This window comes from Talpa occidentalis, unplaced genomic scaffold (genome assembly GCF_014898055.3).
Source record: "Talpa occidentalis isolate TD23 unplaced genomic scaffold, MPIMG_talOcc4v2.1 talOcc4.7, whole genome shotgun sequence".
Classification (NCBI taxonomy): Eukaryota; Metazoa; Chordata; class Mammalia; order Eulipotyphla; family Talpidae; genus Talpa; species Talpa occidentalis.
The window spans coordinates 19274007-19297244 of record NW_023605083.1 but is presented as its reverse complement, the minus strand read 5'-3'; the positions used below and the strand labels follow the sequence as shown (position 1 = coordinate 19297244).

At 34.6% G+C, this 23238-nt stretch overlaps 1 protein-coding gene across 1 annotated transcript in view; it reads right to left on the bottom strand.

The window, feature by feature from the left end:
• Positions 1 to 23238, bottom strand: part of PTPRD (protein tyrosine phosphatase receptor type D) — a 2089263-nt gene that overhangs the window by 1101692 nt on the left and 964333 nt on the right. The gene's annotated exons all lie outside the window — the stretch shown is intronic.

Genomic DNA, 23238 nt, shown 5'->3' with positions numbered 1-23238 from the left:
CATATCAAATCTTTTATATTTTCTTGCAATTTTAATGGTTTTAAATTTTATAGTATCTATATTTTATGCAGGATACTCACAGAAGAACTTCAGTCCTATCAATAATTTACTACTGTTGTATTGTTATTGGTGGATATGAATTCTTAGAGAAATTACATTTCATGAAAATACCTTATTATATAATCATTCTTTATAAAATTCAAGTGTCTGCTTCTCTAGAACTTCTTTAATTATCTCATAGATCTGGATTTTCCACTCTTTTCTCTTACAGCCTATATTTGTGCATTTATCCAGAACATATAAGGATCTCATCTTTGATTCTTTATTTTAATCAAAAAATGATTAATGGCTACCATACATTAGTTGTAATGGTGTAACGTAGTCTACTTGTCCCTTTCACAATGTCAATAAATTACAAACAAATAACAAAATACAACTACCATGAGTTAGAGTGATGTTTCACATATTAAAGGGAAGATGTGTCATTAATAAAATCATGTTCTTCCTTTTAATTTAAGATGAATAAATTATTCATGGTAAGGTATGAATTTAACATATGTGAAAATTGACACCTACATTTGTTAACAAAGTTTGTTCAAGTAAAATATATTAAATGGCAGGTTAATCTACTTAAAGATATAAAGAGAAATATTTAATATTTACATAACAAATTACAAAATGAGAAAGAGAAAGTTAATTATACAGAGACTTGCAAAGAACTTGAAACCCTGTTATACACCAAATAGTTCTAGGTTGTATATTTCTGAAATAACACATTTTGAGAAATGTTTGTTATTGTGAAAAACAATGGAACAAATTCACTGAATACAACCATATCATTTGCCAAATAATTATAAAGTAAATAGCCATGTAAGCACCATCTACTTTGAGAAAAGGGCACTGCCTTACTCTAGAAACTCTCTAGATCCTTTAAACCATGACCTTTCCCTTCACTCTGTAACAAATCTATCATAAATATCCACAGTAATAATTCCCTTATTCTTTACTATTTGTTTTATCACATGGGCATGCATGTCAAAGGATGAAGCTTAATTTTGTCTTTTTTGAAGTTAAAAAAAAAATCACATTATGGAGGGGGTTGTTGGGAAAAGCCTGTCCTTCTCTCATCCCCCCTCTTCTCTCTCCCTCTTCTACCTCCCTCTTCTACGTTTCTCTTACTCTGCTTCGACAGTTTCCTGATCCTGAGGAAAAAAAAAAAAATCACGTTACGCAAACATGTGTCTTTCTTGTCTCCCTTTCTCAGTTTGCATTTGTAAGATAGTTATGTTCACAATTGTGGTGTTAGCAAAATCATTTTCATAGTTCTATGATGAAATATTGTTATAACAGTATCACAAGCAATGCACTCAAGAGGTCAAAATAAATTGGCTTTAATTTTGCCTAATTAAAACTATTATTAATATTGCTTTTCTATATATTCAAACACACACACATACATACATACATACATTTGGGTACATATGGACCTGAGTTTCTTTATACTAGGTCTAGATTATACTTATTTCATGTTTATATAAAGACTAAAGTGCTTTGCAAAGTAGTTGCTCCATGGCATTATATGATTTAAATATGTCTCATTTTTTGTTTCATAAATAGAATTTACTATATGTTTAGGGAAGATATTTTAAAATATAGATTTTTTCCTGAACACATTTTAATGGAAGTTAGTCACACCATGAAGAAGGATGGATAGTTCACAGGTTATATAACAGAAGTTGGCCTATGATTCGATATGACTTTAATCCCACAATAAATGCATAAATATCTAAACAGTGTCATTCTTTTTACCTTTGATATGTACTTTCCCCCTATAATCTTCTTCTAAAAACAAGCTAAAATAATTATTTAAATCATTTCAAAATCTCTGAGAAAGTTTTCAAATGTGTTTAAATGGATAATTTATTCAGTAGTCTCCGAAAAAACCTTGATCAGTTAAATGTGATTCCGAATCATGAAGTTTGTCAATTTAATTATCATTAAAAATGCTATAGAACTCTGGTTTTACTAAAATTCTAATTTCATTTTTTTCCATAAATTTTTTCCATCTTCCAATGAACTAGCCATCAAAGACTGAGTAAAGATGGACATTAATACATGTATCCAACTAATGTTTCTCAGTTTTATATCTATTCAATATTTTACATAGTTAAGTAAAGCAGGATATTCAATAAATTAATCTATTGAAATTAATTTGGGTTTAATAATTCATTTAGCAGTTACCATATTTTAATTTCAATTACTTTATGAGTGCTGAAAAATAACAGTTCAAAGTTTTGACTTACTTCTATGTAAGAATTATAGTTTATTCTTTTGAGCAGCATCTAATTCACTAAAATAAGTTGGTTATTTGTTCCTTGTATGCTACAGAATTTTCTTTTCTATGTCCTCCTTGTGTGAAACCTAAGCTTAATCCCTATGAATAAGACAAGGTATATTCTAGAACATAGTTCTTAATGACAGTGAGAAATAAGTCTAAGTTGATGCCTCCTGTCTGGAAACCATTTGAATCAGGGTCACATGTTATGACACCATGCCACTATGTTGTCAGTAGGCACACATGTTTGCTAGCAGCTATCACTTCACAGGAAAATAATATCATTTAAATATTAAATCAAGAAATTATATTTGTTTCAAAAATAATGAGGACAAAATTTTCCCTTTTTCCACCAGCTAATTATCAGTCAATTATCTATGCTCTTGCTAAGTTGAGGACATAGATTTAAAAGTTGAGGCAATCAATGAAAGTACATTTTGCTCAGGGAGAGTAGTGAGCCACAATTTTGTAAAACTGCAGGGAACCCCTCCAACTCTCATGAATGTTGTTCTGCACACTCATGAGAGGAAACTACCAGGAGTTATGAAAAAGAAAAAAAAAAAGTACAAAAAAATTCCAGAAGCTTTTACAAGCCTGAGAAAGTTACACTTCTACCTGCCACTATAGACAGACCTTATAATATGTTGGGCATCAAGTAGAATTTGCCTAAGGTCATTGTGTTACCTCTATTTTTTATTTATTTTTTATTTATTTTTAAAGATTTGTTTATGCATAGAAGAAATGGGGTATAGGCCAGATGTTAGGAGATGAGAGGATTCACCTGAGACAAACTGGGGAGCAGAACAGGCAGATTTACTGAAATACACTGCTGAGGGGAGCAGCAGGTGAGACAGGAGAGGTCTGCTGTGCCATGTGGTTTAGCTCCCTGGCTGGGGATCGAACTCATGCACTATCAGTGACAGCTTTGCAACTTAAGCCCGTCGCCACCAGGGAAGCCCAGAAACAAGTTAGAAGTAAGTGCTCTATTTTAAATCCAGGCTCTGAAGTAACATTGTAAGACATTACATTTTATTTATTGCCTAAGATTTGTCTTGCAACAATAACCTTTACATTTGCTGTTTCAAGGAAAAATTCTGATATGTGTCCCCATCCTAATGCCAGTTAATAAGGATGGTAGTGGAAAATGTTTGGTAACCTCCCTGTAACCATTCTGCTGCATTCATCTAAGACCACTTTTAATTATCTATGATCTTCTTATCATTGTTCGTTTGTCTTCAAAGCTAGGATTCAGTATGTATGTAGTAGCCATTAAGATCTGACCACAATCCTGTTCCCTTTATTTGCAACCTTTGCAGAAGGGTACTCACTTAGCATTCAATTGTTGAGTGCTTACCATTGGTCCACCTAGTGAGACATAACCGTAAATAGGATGATAACGTTACTGCCCTCATGAACTTTTTAGACAAAAGTTACACAAGAAAATGGTCAAGTAAAAAAAAAATAAAATAAAATTTGCAGCATATAGAAAATAGTATTTCCTTAACTTTGGCCAGTTTAAATGTATGTGCCCTTCTGCCCTGAAATACATACAGCTGTGTGGAAGGATTTACTCTCATCCAGAAATGATTTTCTCTGAGGATTTGTTCACAGAGATGGGACTCCAACATGTGACTGATTCATTTTTGAAAACATTTATTAAAGATAAGAGATTTTCTACCTTTATTTGCTTTTAGGTAGAAGTCAAATAATTTGTAGTCTGTGGATTAAGGAAAATCAAATTTTAAACTATTCAAAGGTGTTAAACCTCATCAAATGCTCTGAAAATATAGTAAAACACTTGAAAGTCAATTGAAAGACTGTGAACCTATTACTATTTTCAATTCAAATCTTAGTTTTTGGTTTGAAATTAGTGTGAAAAAAACAAATATCCAGTAATTAAAGCTCAGAGCAGCACTGTTGTGTTGTTAAAATACTATTTCAGAGGAAGGGACTTTGAAAATCTTATAAAAATACATTCAGAAATAGATACTTTAAAAACAACAAATGTGGTAAAATACTTTTTAAATTGCACAATCTATAATCTTTTAGATGTTTAGTTATTTGTTTATTATAACTTTTAGAGTTTAATAGAGACACTCATGGAGAAACATGCTGAGTGGGAAGGGAGACCATACTAAGGAGCCTGGAAATACTAGAGGAAAGCATTTCCCAGGGAAAATGCTCTATGTAGTCAATAGCAGAAAGACATGGAATACTTCAATGTACAGAGTCAAACTGTGTCTGATCAGGGTGATGGTGGTAAAGGTGAGGAAGAATATTAATTCTAAGGCCTAAAAACACTTACCCTTTCATTATAACGTCTTCTATTTGAATATACCTATTCAACTGTTCCTAAAAGATATCTTGTTCCTAGCCAAGAAAGGTAATGTCACATCAATAGAAATATTCAGCCATACGTAGAATTTTCTGATCTGGTAATTAGGAACAAGGATACTGGTTAGACATGCACTATTTCTGTTACTCGCTTCCTAAGAGATATCAAGATAATTGCTTTTTGTGCTTCAGTAACATTCTATGCATAATATTTCACTTGCTGCATTATTTTATAATTACCTATTTCTGAATGTGTCTCCCTGCTTGAGGACAAGGACTCTTATTCTTTCCATTACTAGTACCTACATCAGTGCTTGGTGGAAGCTTAGACCACTAACCATGATTTTTCAATGAATTATTTTGATTATTGGTAGGTTAGTCTCCTCTATAAACAATCAAACTATAATTTTCCTTCATAAAATATTTCTTAAATAGAATTTGCAAATTAAAGGACAAAAATTAATTATTATTAATTCGCCTAAGAAATAAAGTCTTTGGATAGCATAAATATAATAGAATCAGTAAAATTCATGCTTTTGTTTAAAGAGCTATCAATCCTTTTAAAATTTCAAATTACAATCTGAAATGTGAAAATGATTAATCAGAGATTATCAAACCCTCCGGGCTGGACAGAGTAATATGTCAGCACATTTGCCCTCATCCAGAGCCAGGAGGTATTTGAAGGTAAGCAGTGCCTTCATCATTCTGGCATTCTATTTTAGTCTAAGTCTACATCAGAAGCCTGCCAGGGCTCGGTGCTGATAACGAAGCACTATCGCTTTTCAAAAGTGACAGAGCACAGCGACATATCAACACTAGGACTTAAACGAAAAGCCCCTTCTAATTTAACCAGGAATCTGCTGAAGCTGTATTCAGTCCAGCACTCCTGTTTTCAATTAAAACTTTCTTGTAACAAGAGAAAAGTTTGGCATAGCCTTCCCTTTTCTGAGGCAGTTATGGAATTGAGCAGAAAGGACAGTAGCATGCAGAGACGGTCTAGTAGCAGCTAAGCACGTGCCAGCCCTTTTCATCCACTTATTGAAGTTCCTATGTTCCATGAAAATTTTACCCGCAGCTCATGTTGCCTAAAAGATCCTTTCTCTCAATATCATTGTACTTCAAGGAATGGTTTTTGGATACAAGACTAAAGCAGCAAAGGGAACATGATGATTCAATCACAAGAGTACTTGCTATGTACCACATACTTTGGTTATGAGAACGGGGGATTCTTGTGCTATACATGCGACCCCCCACTAAGGTATAAGATGTAAATATTACCATATTAATTTTTTGTTTATACAAAAACAGGATACTCAGTATCAAAGAAATTAAGTTAACATGCAGATGGTCATATACCTACAAAGTAGAAGAGTTGAAAAAAGTATACACATCAAGGTCCTGATAGCCTTGTTGATTAGCTCCTGCTGACATAAGTTTAACTGGAGGATTATGAGTAACATCAGCACATTGGCATAATTAAACAGGTTATTTATTTTTTTTTATTGTCTGGCACTTTCCAACTTGTACTTTTCTTAGATGGAGTCCTTGATACATATATAGCCTACAGTTTTTCTCTCTTACCTTAACCAAATCAGAAATTTGGCAAACTGCAAATTTTTAACATGAGTATATGGCACATCTTAGAATTTGTTTTTGAGAATTCCACTGGTGCCTCTTCTAACTCTAAGGCATAGTTTGAGAAAAACATTATTGATCATTGAGATGTAGTTAAAGGTATTGTGAGATAAGCCCAATGTTTCTTTATGATTTTTTTTTCTCTGAAAATTTAGTGCTAAAAAAGCTTTACTCTTCTCAAAAAAAAAAAAAACAAACAAAAAAAACCTGATATTTTCAGCTGTGCATCTCATAGATAATGCAAAAACATTTTTTACCATTTCTTCTTCAGTTGCTAATAATTTCAAGGCCAAGTTTATTAACCATTTTACAACATTCCAGATATATTTTTCTTATTGTAAATTTACCCAAGATTGATTTTAATATTTTTTAATTTATCTATGGCTTTTGCTATTTATCTTCATTCATGCTGTTATTTTTTACCTTCTTACCCTCACTTAGTCTATGCTATTATATATGTATTATCTTTTTTTTTATTTTTAGTTGACTATTATGTCCGAGAATGTGATTATCAATAACTAAGCAGAATTTGTACTGTGATCAGAGAAGGGTATGGGAAGATTTACTGCTGCACTTATTATATCATTATTTCATAATGAGAGCATTTTTAAAAGAGTCTTCTCACATTTGTTCATGGAGTTTGAAATCACTAAACTGCAACATTGAGTTTTCAGACTGCTATCAGTGAACAAATAAAGTAGCCTACTTCAGGGCATAAAAGCCCTCACTACTTTTGATAAAGAATACTTTTAGTCATGCACACAAGCACAGCACTAGTTAAAATGTAACATTTCCCTCTAGGGATAAAACAAGTTTCTGGCAATTTATCTCTGAGACAACCATTAAATACACTGCATATAAATACACTGTATATGTGTACACACACACACACACACACCACACAGTACAGCTTATGCTCTTCTTTTGATAGTGAGAAAACAATTTTCTTCAAGAAAATATTTCAGTGGATTGCTCCATATCAAATCTCCATCTTCTTTAAAATGGCATGCATCAGTCTGCCATCACTTGATTGATCAGAACTTGGACCAAGGAAGAGCAGCCATATGGTACCAAACTCAATGATGTTATGCTGCAAACTGGAAAATCTGGAATCAGCAGAAGCCAAGAAACAGAATGCATAGTGATGTATGAATTAATCCAGGCAGACAGGAATACAAATATTGATGCAATTTCAAATTGATATTGATATATGCATGTCAATGAATAGTTGTAGAACCATTCTGATTTTTCAAACAAATGCCATAGAGGAAAAAGTATTTAAAAGTTTTAGTTTCAAACAAAGTCGACTACAATTGAATATACATTTAAATGTGTACTCCTGTTAGTGCCACCCCCCGCCCACCTTTGAAAATGTCTAACCAGACTGGGATTACAGATAACACATGGGCAAATAATTTATTCCCTTAGAAAATAAATACTGAGAGCTTTTCACTAACGGACACTGCTCTAGACTCTGATGTGAGATAATGCTGTCACTGTTAATGGAGCTTAAGGTCAAGAGTATGAAGACAGAGTACAACTAAAGCTAATGTGCAAGAAAAATTCAGGTAAGTACTACAAAGAAAACAATACAGGGTAATGTAAAAACTAATAATGCAAGGAATCACTTAAAATTATGTGTATGTTGAGATATAAATGGAGAAAATGAGTTATAAACAGATGTAGGGAATGACGGTCCCATGCAGAATCACCAACAGGTACAAAGGTCTGTAAGTGGGAATAAGCTTACAATGTTTAAATGCAAAAAGAAACATTTTGTGAGTTGAACATAGTGAGTGGAAAGAAGGAGGTGGTAATGGAAAAGAGAAAAGACATCTTGACAAAGTGGAATGCTTCTGTGGCAAACTATTTTGTCTCTTGTATAAGCAAAATTTATCTGGGCCTTATATCTTTCTCATAAGTAAGGAGCTGATCTTTGGAGTGACTCCAGATCTAAAATATTCTGTTAGAATATTTCTTCTGAGAGTTTTCATTGGTAAGTCATTCATAAGAACTATTTCTGGCATGTAGAAATACAGAGTTCTTAACTAAGAGGTCTAAAACATCTCTCAGCCTTAGTAATGCACTGAATTTTTAAAGCATCAGGTAAACATGTATTTGTAAAACCAGTTCTCCCAAAGTGCTCACTGCCATTAACTGGGCCTGTTGCCCATTTTTGGAAACTGCATTTAGACTCTGTCAGGATGTTACTTAGTAAATGGCTGCTATGCTTCCATAAATAGAAAAGCATTTCTCGAAACCTACATATAAGCACCTATAGAATATATAAAATCAATTCACATTTAAAAATTTACCTTTTACAATCTATTGTTTTCAGCCTTTTCCTATTTTTGTTTTGTATTTAAAAACAGCTTTATTGAGATATAATTCCCACAGTTGTAGAACAATTCAATTTACTCCCCGCAATCCAATGGTTTTTAGTATATTCAAGGGTAGGGCAACCCTTGACATAGTAGATTCTAGAAGATTTTGGTCATTCCCAAAGAAACCCTGTGCCATGCACAGTTCCTGACCACCACCACCCCCAAATCTTGCGGCCAGCAACCAGAATTCTGTTGCTGCAGATCGCCCATTTTCTGGACATTTCTCATGAACAGACTTTTGCAATATGTGGACTCTGGGCTTCTTTCCCTGTGCATGATGTTTTCAGGATGCATCCATGTTGTAGCTCCTTATTGTTTTATTGCCAAATAATTCTCTTTTGGTTCAGGCAATGTTTTATTTATCAATTCATCAGTGGATGGACATTGGGTATGTTTTCACTTTTTGGCTATTAATATTACTGCTACTACTAATCCTCATGGACAGGACTGTGTAAGGTGGATGTGTTTTTCTCCCTGGGGTGATCACTAGGAGTGGAATTGCTGGGTCCTATAGTAATCCCATGCTCAGTACTTAGAGGACCCACACAACCATTTCTCCAAACTTGCAGCAGTTTACTTTCCCTCAGCAAGGCAAGAGCAGTCCATCGCTCAGCACCCTCACCAGCATTTGCTCTTATCTGGTGCTTTGATTCCTGCCATTCCAGCAGGTTGGACATGGTTTTCATTGAGGTTTTGGCTAGCATGTCCCTGATGGCTAACAATGTGGGGCATCTTATGTTCTTATTGGTTCTCTGTCCATCTTCTCTGCAGAAGTATCTTTTCAAATCCTTTGACCATTTTTAAAATCTGGGTTTAGTTTTTGGTTGTTGAGTTTAAGAACTGAACTTTTATTAGACGGAAATGGGGACTCCCTGGAATGTTCTAGGTAAACAAAGAACAGCATCACTTGCACTGCTGTGTAGATAAAAATATAGGTGTGTAGAGTGAAGCAGAGACTCCGCAGGATACTGAGATGAGGCAGGTGAGAGGCATTAGGAACTCTGGGGGCAAAGGGAATGGTTACATGGGGCTGGTTCTGGGCACATCTGGAGGGGCATCCCCCAGAATTTGCGGATGGAGTAGATGTGAGAAGTTAGGCACGATCCAGTGCTCAGGAAGTGTGGGACTGTCAGTCAGTGAAAAGCTGGGCTTTGCCCAGTGACTGCCATAACAAAGGAACAAAAGCCAATGACTTAGAAGAAGACACAGGTGGACGTACATAAAAGAGAAAAGGGTTCACACTTGACTGTGGAGGCCAGAAGCAGGGAATCAAGGTGTGGGAGAGCTGAATCCTTTGAAAGCTGCAGATAGAATCCTTGCTATGTCCCTGGCCTGGGGCATTCTCCGTGGGTGACCAGGCTTGCAGATTCATCCTTCCAGTCTCTACCTCAGGTGTCATGTGGCCTTCTCTCAGTATCTGCACCCACATTTCACTTTTCTTGTATGGCCTACAGGCCCTGGATTATAGCCCAACCCAATGGTCTCATCTCAACCCCCCCATCTGTAAAACCCTATTTCCAAATAAGGTAGGCTTCATAGGTCCTGGACTCAGAACTCAACATATTTTATATGGAGGACATAATTTAGTCCATAACAGATGGGGTCTGAGGAAATGTCTGGATACAAGGCCTAAGATGAGGGGAAGAAATAGAGTTTTTTGCCAGCATACTTTTTTCCAACAAAGAAGTGTATATACTCTAAAGTGAGGACATGCCAAAGATTTATTTAAGCCATAAATGAGGAAAGCAACCTGATTGGAAGCTGTTTCCAAAAATTAGAGGGAGAGGGAAATATTTGTACTGGTTGAAATAACACTGGAGCTCCCTGGACCATTTAAATTAGAAAACTGGTTAAGGTTCTAGAGGGTCATAAAACTGAAGGCTTCTCTAACTGCAGTCTTTTCCTAGACAGACATATTTTTTACCATTTACTAATGGACAATATTCATTTGCATGATGCTCAGAAATAATCAACCTACCTAGCCCTTTATTTTCTGCCAGGTAAATTCTAACCTTACTGAGCAATAAAGAAAAAAAAAATCAACAGTAGATGGCAAACTGAATAGGTACACAACCCAGAGGTTCAAAATCTCCTCAGACGGGGGCGAGACAGCACTCAGCCTCCTGAGAAGCCCCTTGTCTCACCAACTTTGCCTATTCTTAAGATTTAGGAAACGTCTAGTAGTTCTTTGTAAGGAATTTAACCTTTTTCTAAATGTCACATAATTCTTTATTTTTTTTTAAGATCTATTTATCTATGAATACAAGAACTGGGACACAGGCCAGAGGTGTGGGGGATGTGAGGATTCACCAGGGACAGAGTGGGGAACAGAACAGGCTGATCAATGGAAGTACACTGCTGAAGGGAGCAGCGGGAGGGTCAGGAGAGGTCTGTTGAGCCATGTGGGAAACACCCTGGTTGGGATGGAACTTGTGCTGCAGCAGCTGCAGACAGCATCATAGGCTGTGTCTTTACCCCTTGCACCATCAGGGAGGCGCCTGTCACATAATTCTAATATATAGGCCTAGCAGTAATATTCCTCTAAGAAGAATAGGAAGGAAGACATAGGAAGATATTTAAATGATTTGGTTTTTTTTTGAATGACAATACTCTTAGGAGAATTTTTTCACCTTCCCCAGGGATCATCCTTGTAAATGTATTGATTATATTAAATAATATTCATTAAGTTAAAAATATTTATTTGTACTATTATGTATACAGCTTTGTTTTCATAACTTAGGCTACTTAAAATTTTATCGCCAGGCTAGTATCACCCGGCCAAGTTTTTGCAACATGCTGGTGTAACATGAACAGATGAGAGATGTGTTATTCACATATACATTTATTTAACACATTTTGATTCCATAGAAAATAAGTGTTGGGCACTGCGCTTGGTGCTGTGGATACAACTGCAAGACAGATACAATTTCAATCTTACAGCGCTCATGACTTACGATGTGTGTGTATGTTGAGCTATGAAAGTGCTCATAGACAGGTTAATATCCAAGTGCAATATGTAGTAGCAATGTCTATAGTGAATGAACTAGGAACACCATAGAATGGCACTTGATACAAGTTTAAATAGCCAGAGACCATCCAGAAAAAGGGCATATACATACAGAAATTACAGAAAAGGTCATGATAAGACACATAAAGTGGGGCTTATGTAAAGAGATTTTCAGGTAGAATATAAAAAAAAAAAAGACTTGGCTAAGAAAATAAGTTACATTATTTATATTATGATAATACATATTAGATCCCCTTACAGGGTTACTGACAAAAAGATGGAATGAAAACTTCTTTTACTTTTTATTGATTTCTGTTTTCTCTGTACCATCAGTAGGTAAGATGATCCACTTAGTTTAAGGGGGCGGGGGTATACTATGAGGTACTGAAGTATTAAAACAGTAAGAAAGTGAAAATACAAGTAGTGGGAACTGGTAGTAATAGAAACTTAGAGTAGAAAATTTAAGATGGAAACTTTACAAGGCCAGGAGCTGGGGTGGGAGTAAAAATGATTACCAAGCCATTAAACCAGCTATAGATCTGGAAGTGAGGGCAGAAACCTAAGGTAGGGATATTAGAAGTGTCAGCCATTACAAAAGGACTATAAATCTTTACAGATTGACAATAAGACCTTAAAAGTGATAGATTTCACAATAGATATAATCCCACAAAGGGATACTCCCCCCAAAAAAGCAACACTATATAAGGATACCCCTTGTTCTGACAAAATCTATCTGGCCCTAACACGGCTGACCTATATCTATGCAGGTGTCTCTTTTTCTCAATAAAGCTGCCCCTTTCAAAATGCAACTTTGCTGTATGTGCCTATGCAATCCTCTTTTCCCTTAATAATTTTTCTTTAATAAATTCTCCATATGTCACCGGATAGGAAACACTGCTGAAACCTTCCTCAGACGGAACCCAAGAACTCTAAACACTAAACCCCAATTGTTCTACTTAGATTTTGGATTCAAAAAGGTGCAGGAGATTTTTGTTTATCTCTTAACGAAGAAACCAACTAGATAATATACAAAATAATACATTGTACTTTTTTTTTTTTTTTTGTGGGACCCTCACAACCGCAACTGGGGAACGAACCGGCACTGCAGAGGCTGCGGGCAGCCTCACAGCCCAGCGCTCAACTGCTGCACCACCAGGGGAGGCCCATAATACATTGTACTTTTGCTCAGCTCCTCAAGAATCTGACTATTCAAGGTGACCCCAAAATAATAAGATTATAAAGTCACCTTTCTAGTACAGAAGATATCGACAGTTGCCATCACTCCTTCCTTAGTGGTATGAGAATTTTTTCACCATAGACATTTAGGAATAAGGGCATAATTGCTAAGATAGTCTGTATCCATAATTAACCAATTATGCTGGTGTCAACTATGTGACTCACTCTGTTCAGTGCAAAGTTAGAATTAAGTGAGCAGAATGTTTTAAAGTATTTGTACATTGGGAATTATCCTTTTGGAACACTTCCTACTGCAACCTAGATACCATAATATAAGCAATCCCATGCTATAATACTAATTGAGAAGTCCCATGGAGAAACTCAGGAAGATGAAACACTATGTGAATATAGAAACCTCATGGAAAAGCACTGAGGCACACTGACTCACAATTTGTATTTTTACTAGGAAACAGGAGAGAGACTGGCGTGCAATTTACAGCCCAGCCTAGCAATCAGCTGAACTCAGCCACCAGAGTAATCTCAACCATCACTATAAAATTCAGAAGTAGAACTACCTTGTCAACCAGAATCATAATGAATGTTGATGTTTCAGTCACTGGGGTAGTTTGTTATACAGTCAATAACTGATACACAAGCTGAAATTTAAAAATACATGTTTAATTGTCACATGTGGCACAGATGATAAATTCGAATGATATGGAGGTTTAGCTAAGTACAAGTCAGAATCTAGCCACACACTCTTCCTAAAGGTTTTCACTAAGTGCATGTAAGTGGTAGGCTGATGGCTAGAGATAAGATGCTCTGTGTCATGGTGTTCCCCATTAGACATGTGACATGTAGGGAATTTTCCAAATGTAAGTAAGTTCCTACTGAGAAGAGGCAGCAGCAATGTAAGAATGTTACAATAATATTTTTTTTTAATGGCAAAGTTTTTTTTTGTTTGTTTGTTTAAAATAAATATCTCAAAAACGCTTACATTGTGGGCCTCCTTGGTGGCGCAAAGGGTTAAGCATAGCACTATGAAGCAATCCGAGTTCCATCCCTGGCCGGCCAGAGAGAAACCCACATGGTGAAGCAGACCTCTCCTGTCTCGCCCGCTGCTCCCCTCAGCAGTGTATTTTGGTCGGTTTGCCTGTTCTTTCCCCACTCTGTCTCTGATGAATCCTCTCACCCCCCGCATCTCTGGCCTGTGCCCCAGCTCTTGTATGCATAAATAAATAAATCTTTTAAAAAATGCTTTCATTGAAATATAAAAAAGAGGAAAGCATGCATGTGATTAATATATATGAAGTCAATACCCTTTTAAAAACATCACTCAGGGCAAGGATTAGTGTTTCCAGCACCCCAGATGCCCCACTGCACCTTTTCCAATCAGAACCTCTCCCTATAGAGGACTACATGGTCTGGACTCCTGTATCTAAATGATTTTTTGGTTCCTGTGAAAGGTTAATCTAATATTGGTTAACCTTTACTCCTAGTGTGCACACTTTACAGGTCCTAATCCAATTTCCAGATGAGGTGGGGTGAGGAGGGGTTGAACTCCAATTTTTTTTTTTTAAAGATTTGTTTATTTATTTATTTATACAAGCACTGGGTACAGTCAGAAATGCGGGAGGGTGAGAGAATTCACCAGAGCCAGAGCAGGGAGCAGAACAGGCAGAAGGACCGAAGTACACTGCTGAGGGGAGCAGCGGGCGGCAGGAGAGGTCTGCGTGCCTTGTGGGACCCTCCTCCGGTGGCCGGAGAGCAGCCGGGGATCGAACCGGTGCTGCAGAGGCCGGGGGCAGCTTCGCAACCCAGCGTTCAACCACTGCGCCACAGGGGAGGCCCTGAACTCCAATTTTTAACCCTCAAGACTCATGAACTTGTCTAAAACTGCTCATTTGTTGGCAATGTAAGTTTTTTTTTTCCCTGAATATGCAAATATTCTAGAGGGAAAGTAGCCCTTAATGTTGAGCTTATTTCCCTGGGTTTCCTAATCTCCAAAATCTGGACCCAATTATGATGTCTTTTGAACTTTCACTGAGTGTAATTCAATGCATAATTAAGGTTGGCTGGTGTAGAATAGTTACCTTAAAATTAAAAAAAAAAAAAATTCCAAAATCAGTGAGCTAAGATTCTACAGACAAAATTAGAATAAGAAGTGCAATGTAAGAAGATAATAAAAACAGATTAACAATGCAGAAAAAAGACAAAACCATACCAATAATTGGATCTTTGAAATCATAAATAAAAATAATAAAGTCCTAGTTCTACTAATCAAAAAGGAGATATCAGGAGAAAAAGAAGGATGAAAACAGACAAACACAATTTACCACTATTAAGTATAACAGAATAGCTATCAAAACAGATCCTACATAAATTAAAATAATAATGAGAGAATGTCATAAACAATTTGATGCCAGCAAATTGGATAACTCAGAATAAATAAAATTATTCCTTGAAAAACAAACATTGACTCCTGTTTCACTTTCCACCAGATATTATGTTGAGATAGATCATAGACCTGAGTGTTAAAACTAGTAATTTGAAAAGAATTAGCAGATGGAAAGAGCTCTGGCAGATGAACAATGCAATGACAAACAACCCAATTAAGGAGGAACAAAAGAATGAAATAGGCACTTCAAAGAAGAGCTATATGAATGTCATCAATCATATCAAAATGGACTCAACATCATTAGTCAGAGAGATTCAAGTTTATCTGAAATGTGATACCATTTCAATTTACGAGAATGTCTGAAATCAACAATACAGACAAATCTAAATATCACCAAGAACATAGAGCAAATGGGACTCTAAGAAAATGCCAAGGGTTACATTGGTAAGAGTAAAAATTGTGCAATTATTTTAGAGAACTTTATACTTTCATATAAACGTAAATGTAAACCTATCTCACAATGCAGCAATTCCACTAACAGGTATTTACCTTAAGTAGTTGAAAGTAAATCTCCAATGATAACCTGTATGTGCAATATTCATAGAAATTGAAGAAAAATTCAGGTGTCTATCTATAGCAAAATGCACAAACAAATTGTGATATATTCAAATTTTGGAAAATATCACTCAGGGGCCTCCCGTTAGCGCAGCAGTTGAGCACTGGGTTGCAAAGCTACCCGTGGCCTCTGCAGCGCTGGTTCGATCCCCAGCCACAAGGTGAGGGTCCTACATGGCGCGCAGACCTCTCCTGCTATCCGCTGCTCCCCTCAGCAGTGTACTTCGGTCCTTCTGCCTGTTCTGCTCCCCGCTCTGGCTCTGGTGAATTCTCTCACCCTCCCGCATTTCTGACTGTACCCAGCACTTGTATAAATAAATAAATTAAAAAAAAGAAAAAAAGAAAATATCACTCAGCAATAAAAATGAAAGGGACCAATGATAAGTACAAAAACATGAATGGAATATAAAAATATTAGTTTGAGCAAAAGAAAACATAAACCAAGAAACATGTATTTTAAGATTCCATTTACACAAATTTATTTTTATTCTAGGTATCATTGATTTACAACACTAGTTATGGTTTTGGAGTAAAGGTTCACACCTCTTCAGGTGTATGTTACCCACTACCAAGGCACCCACAGTCTTCCAACATAGCCCTTTTGCCCTCACCTCTGTACTCTCAAATTTCCTTGTCCCCCTATGGTAGCCTCACTTTTACAATCAGAGTTTCTACACTTTATTTTGGTTTGTTTTATCTTATCTTTTGTTCCATTTGCATCCAAGACTAAGTAAAAACATTCAGAATTTGTCTTTCTCCTTCTGGCTTTTTTGCTTAGCATAATTCCCTCCAATTCCAAACATGTCACAAATGGCAAAAATCTCATTTCTTTTTTTATAGCTGAGTGGTATTTCATTTTGTATATATACATCTTATTTTCATAATGTACTTATCTATTGAGCACTTAGGTTATTTCCAGAATTTGGCTATTGTACACATTGCTTTAATGAATACAATTTTATATATATGCATACACACACACACACACACACACATATATATATATATATATATATATATATATATATATGTGCTCTCAAATTAATACTTTTGTCTTAGGCAAATACCTAGGAGTGGGATTGCTGAATCAGTATGATAGACTGTTTTTAATATATTGAGAAGGTACCAAATTGTCTTATCATAGCATTTGGACCAGTATACAGTCCCAACCAACAACGTACAAAGGAATCCTTTCGTTCCACATCTTTACAGACACTCGTTTTTGGTATATTTCATATGGACTATTATCAGATTATCTCAAGTGAGTGTGTACCACTTTGTGGTTTTGATTTGCATTTTCTGATGATGAACATTCTTCATATGCCTGTTTGTCATATGTATATCTGCTTTGAAGAAGAGCCTGTTAAGCCCTTCTACCCTTTATTTGATTACTTTTTGTGGTGGTGGTAGTTGTTACTGTTTTAGTTGATTTATATAAGTTCTTTGTAGATATTACTTGGATATTAGTATCTTATTAGATGCATGATGTGCACTTTTTTTTTTTTAATTCAGCAGAGTGTCTTTTCATTTTAAAGGTATCTACTTTGTGTAGATTTTTAGCTTAATGTAGTACCACTGGAGGGTGCTGGAGTTGTAGAACTGATTAGACTTTTATGCAAAACAACTTTCTAAAGGAATGTTCATATTCTTGCATATATCTTGCTTCAGGTATAATTCCAAGGGTATATATTTTTACCAAATTCCTTGAACTGAAAATAATTATATTCCATAAACTATGTAATAATTAATATAACTGAATTTTATTTTATGCAAATTATGTCATGAAGAGTAGCTAAGTTCCCCAAAGTTTATTTAACAAAATATTAGTTGTTTTTCCAAACTGGAGTGCACTTATAAGGATACGCTTCTTTGGTGATGGAAAGGAAATATAAAAAGTTGCTGAGAATTTTGCAAGTGCCAGATTTCTTATGTCACAGATAGGTCCACAAGGAAGACCATCAATTTTAAGTATTACAAGAAAAAAAAATGAGTCATAGAATGAACTTTGGTAAAGGGCTGCTTCTTTGTTAACCAATCCCTACTACATTGTTATACTTTTGACTTCTAAAGGTCATTACCTTAAAACATGAAAGTAGTTGCTATAGTGGAATCAGAAGAAATATGTTAAACTATTTTATTCTTTTTTCCAAAATGAATATTCATAACATTTTATCCATAACAGACACAACAGGAAACAATTGATCATTCTTCTGTTTATTAAAAGTTTCCATTTTCCATAACTCTTAACAAAATTTTCTTCAAGTCCAAATTTTATCAAGTAACTGTCAGATTAGAGCTCTACTTTCAATTTTATAAGCTATTTCAAATTTCCTAAAACTGGGCTTAATCTGTTCCTATGAAGAAAATATATCTAAGCTACTGTCCATATCTTTGTGATATACTTCAAAATAACCTTGGTTTGAATTAAAATTATGGATACATGGTGAGTATTTAGAAAGTCCATGTAATACCAAATGCATGCCAAACTGTTTCTTACAAAACTGTACTTCATTTTATTTAAAACTGTACATTTTACTAGTTTCTCTAGTATTTTTATCATGACTCAAACACAGGAGAAAAATATACATTTATAATATTAACTTTTGTGACATTTTAATTGATTAATTTAAATGATATTTAAGCTCTTCTTTGAATGCATTTTATTTGAATAGTTTCCAAAATAAGTACTCTGTTTAAATATTTTTATTTAGATCTCATTTTCATTTGTTAGCTACATATGACACAATATTTTGAATTTCATCATGGTTTGCATGTTCAATTAAGAAATTTCAAAATAGGGCCTAACTGGTGGTGCAAGGGGTTAAGACTCAAACTATGAAGCTATCAGCAGCCACTGCAGCAGGAGATCAATCCTCGGCCAGGGAGCTACTCACATGGTGAAGCAGACCTCTCCTGACTCACCCGCTGCTCCCCTCAGCAGTGTATTTCAGTCAATCCACCTGGGCTGTTCTCCACTCATTTATACATAAATTAATATTTTTAAAAAAGAAATATTTCTTTCAAAATAATCTATTTTGATATGTTATATATTTGATCCTATGATGTCTGAAACATTTTGATAACTTCTCTTGAAATTGCCTTTAAACAATTTTTAAGAACAACTCAGTCACTTAAGAGTAACAATTTAGTCGTCCAAAAATAGTTTTAATATCTAGATATACTTTGCATTCATTTAATTAGATCTATATTTTTTGTGCAAACAAATAAATTTTACTTCTTCATCACAAAATTTTTAAAAATTTAGACTTTTTATAGGCTAAGAAATGTAATGAGATGAAAAATTGTGCTTTTTATTACTATAATTTTATTGATACATTTTACTTTTCATTTTATTAAAGATTAATTATAATAACAAATTAAAAAGTGGAACCCAGAAGAAGATTATAGCCTGTAGTTCACATTTCCAGTTAGGGTGGATCTCTGACTAATTCTGAATAAATTTCATGACTTAAAACAAAATTAAATCCCAACTTTTTTCATTTGAAGCAGATTCTCATGTTTTTTCTTCATTTTATTTCCTGATCTTACTAATGCTTTATACTTTTCTAGTTAATATGCTTTTCAATATTTCCCACAATTTTCAATAGTCTTGACTTTGCTTAATTTCAATGCCGTTCCTCTCTTCTTTATGTAATCCACATTGTCAGTATCATCTATTTTGTCTTTTGCTATTTCTTATTACTGATTCATTTTATATAGATTATCTTCTTTATATTTAAATGTTGGGAGCAATGCTCAAATTAAAAGTGTTCTTCTTTTTGTGGTCTCCTTGGTGTCCTATGGGTTAAGTCTCAACACTATCACAACCATGGCTATGTTGGATCCCTGGCCAGGGAGCTGATCCCACATATGGAGCAGCTGGCCTCTCCTGTCTCTCCCACAGCTCCCCTCAGCAGTGTATTTCAGTAAATCTTCCTGTTCTGTTCCTTACTCTGTCTCTGGTGAATCCTCTCACTGTACCCCCACCCCATGACTCTGGCCGACATCCCATTTCATCTATGCATAAATAAAATCTTAAAAATGTGTTCCCCTTTTTCCTGCTACATTCTGTTTTGATCTAATAATAATAACTGATTAACTTCTAATGTGTCAAGTACTATAACTATTGTATGTGAATTAAAATCTTTGAGATCCATAGAATACTCATGATCAAATAAAAATTATGGACATATTTGAAAACATTGCTTTTTAATGAAAGAGCATTGCGGGCCTCCCAGGTGGCGCAGTGGTTGAGCGCTGGGTTGCGAAGCTGCCCGTGGCCTCTGCAGAGCCGGTTCGATCCCGGCTGTTCCCCGGCCACCGGAGGAGGGTCCCACAAGGCGCACAGACCTCTCCTGCCGCCCGCTGCTCCCCTCAGCAGTGTACTTTGGTCCTTCTGCCTGCTCTGCTCCCCGCTCTGGCTCTGGTGAATTCTCTCACCCTCCCGCGCTTCTGACTGTACCCAGTGCTTGTATAAACAACAAAAAACAAAACAAACAAACAAATAAATAAATAAAACATGCCTCTATTTAAAAAAGAAAGAAAGAAAGAGCATTGCAAGTACCAGATAAATCTGGCAACCATATTATAAGATTAGTGAGGTGTAAATATTAAGACCCAACAGTATGAATTTAGTGAATTTTGCATTTGTACCCCAACTCCAAGGCTTCATTAGCCCTAAGACTAAGTTACTTAACCTCTTGTAACCTCAGAATCCTCATCTTTAAAACATGAATAATAATAGGATCTATATTTAAGGCTGTTTTGAGGATTAAATGCATGTGGAATGCCTGGTATAGTGATTAGCACTCAAATAGCAAGGGCTTTGTAGATAATAGTTGTCACAATCTTAGAATGGTATGCCCTGGAATTTGTGTGACAAGGATATTTACTTTTTACTTTAGTATATTTACCCCTTCTAAAAATTCAGAACTCATCTTATGCTGAATTGTCTGTCTTTTTTAGTGAATAGAACTAAATAACTATATTTTGGGGTAATTTTTAGCAAGGAAATTCTGAACAACCTAAGAAGGACAATGGTATTTGTTTTTCCAATTACTGTCAATTTACATTTTTTGTGTGTATTTGAAAATTTAAGTCATGATATTATTGCTAAGTTTGGTAAAGTTATTCAAATTCTTGTCCAGATAAAGTATTTAAACATTCAAGGACCAGTAAAAAAATTCCAATTTAGTGCTTAAAAAATACTACAGTGGATAAATAGGTCTTGTTTCCAGTAAACTTACAAAGAATTCCATTTATTTATCTTACTCATTTGTAAAATGAATAATCCTTGAAGTAAAATATAAAGGAGAATAGAAATGAATTATGTACAGAATTAGGTAATAGAAAGCGAAGAATAGCTATGGGAGAGTTATGAGCTGAATGGAGATTCTTTAGTTCACACAATAGAGGAAATGGAATTTCATCCATCCAGAGCACACAGATATCTTTCTGACAATCAAACCTTTTAGCAGAGACTCCAGAGAGGCATGACTTCAGAGTAGAACTACTCTGTTCCACATTAAGGGCTACTGTTTAACTCCCTTAGTAAATTCCAGGCTCACACAAAGTTATTCTGCTACCAAGAAATTAACTGACAGAATTAAAGTCTTTAAAAAAAAATAGTACAGAATCCATTCCCTGTATTCATTGTATCGATAAAAGTAAGCATGCAAGGGAAAAATTATATATACATATAGAAAATTATACCCTCTAATAAGGAAAAAAAAAGTAGCCAATAGAAAAACACATGAAATTTTGAGAGAAGTTCTTTAACATCGACATTGTAAATGTAATCAATAACTCAAAGGAAAAGGTATATTTAACAAACAGGAAATTTCATAAAGGAAATTATTTTGTAAAAATGAACTAAATGAAAAATTGAGAATAGCAAAAAAATCTGATATGAAAAATTAAATTAGATTGATTGATACCATGATTTGCTACAGAAGAAAATAATCAGTAAACATATAAGCAGGACAGCAGAAAAGACCAAACTGAACAACACAAAAATAATAGATGTATCTCTATCATGTAATATATTATGCCTCGAGATGAAGTGCGATGATGAAAGGAAAGGTTGGGACAGAAAAAAAAATAATTGGAGAATATTTTCTAAAACTTTCAATAAGCTTTCCTATTTGATGAAAACTATGAAACCACCAATTCAAGAAATTTCAGTAAACATCATACAAGATAAACACACACCATTGAAAAGCCCTAGGCAACTGGTAAAAATAGGCAAACTTGTAAAATATGACAGATGAGAAAAAATTTCACAGTAGCCTAAGCTTAAAGGTTTATTACATTAAAAAGAACAATAACATTTTTTTCTCTTTTTTTAAAAAATGATGCAAGGCATTACAAGGTTACACTTTTTAAAATATCAAAGGAGGAAACAAAAACAATGCCATGCATGATTATTTTGGCCAAATAAACATGAAATTAAAAACCCTTGTTAAGCAATAAAATATAATTTTTCATTAGCAGGTATGCACCTCAAGGAAATTCCTCATGGTGAATGGGAATGATATCAGTCAGAAATAGTATGGTAAATGAACGAATTTGAGGACTGAAAATAGTAAATAATATTTTGAACATATAGATGACAAACAGCAAGATTATAACCTTTAACTCAAATTTAACAATAAGTGTATTAAATGGAAAAAGAGTGAAACATTGGTTAAGCACTCAATTAAAAGGTAAAATTCGAAAAAGCTTATGACAGAGCAAGATGTGACCAACTGACTTCTTATAAGAAAATCTAAAGACTCAAATATGTTTAAAAATATTGTAAAAATTATTCATTATAATCACTGGTCATAAGAAATATGGAGCTATAGTAGACAAAGTTGATTTTAAGATATGAGATATAGCCAGAGGTAAAGAAATATACTCTATAATAATAAAATAGTAAGAACATAAGATAGTAATAAGCAATCCTTAAATATTACACACTTAATAAGAGGTTTCAAAAATATATGAATCAAAAATTGACAATAGTAAAGGAGAAATAGAAAATTTCAGCATCATATTTGGATATTTTAAATGCTAGGTTTCATTAATCAACAAAGTAATAATTTTAATTAATATCTACACAAAATTTGCTCAACACTCAATTTGACATAACTGGTATTTCTAGACTCTATACCAACAACTTTCAAGAAAAGCATGGGCATATATCTTTGCAACATTAGAAAAAAAATTGTCATAAAAAGCACAAACATGTAACAATAAATACTGAAAATTCTGACTTGATCAAAAATTTTAAGAAAATGCTTATTAAAAGGCATTTGTAAAAACTAAGTTTGTAAACCACAGGTTGACAGATAAACATATATAATCTTAAACA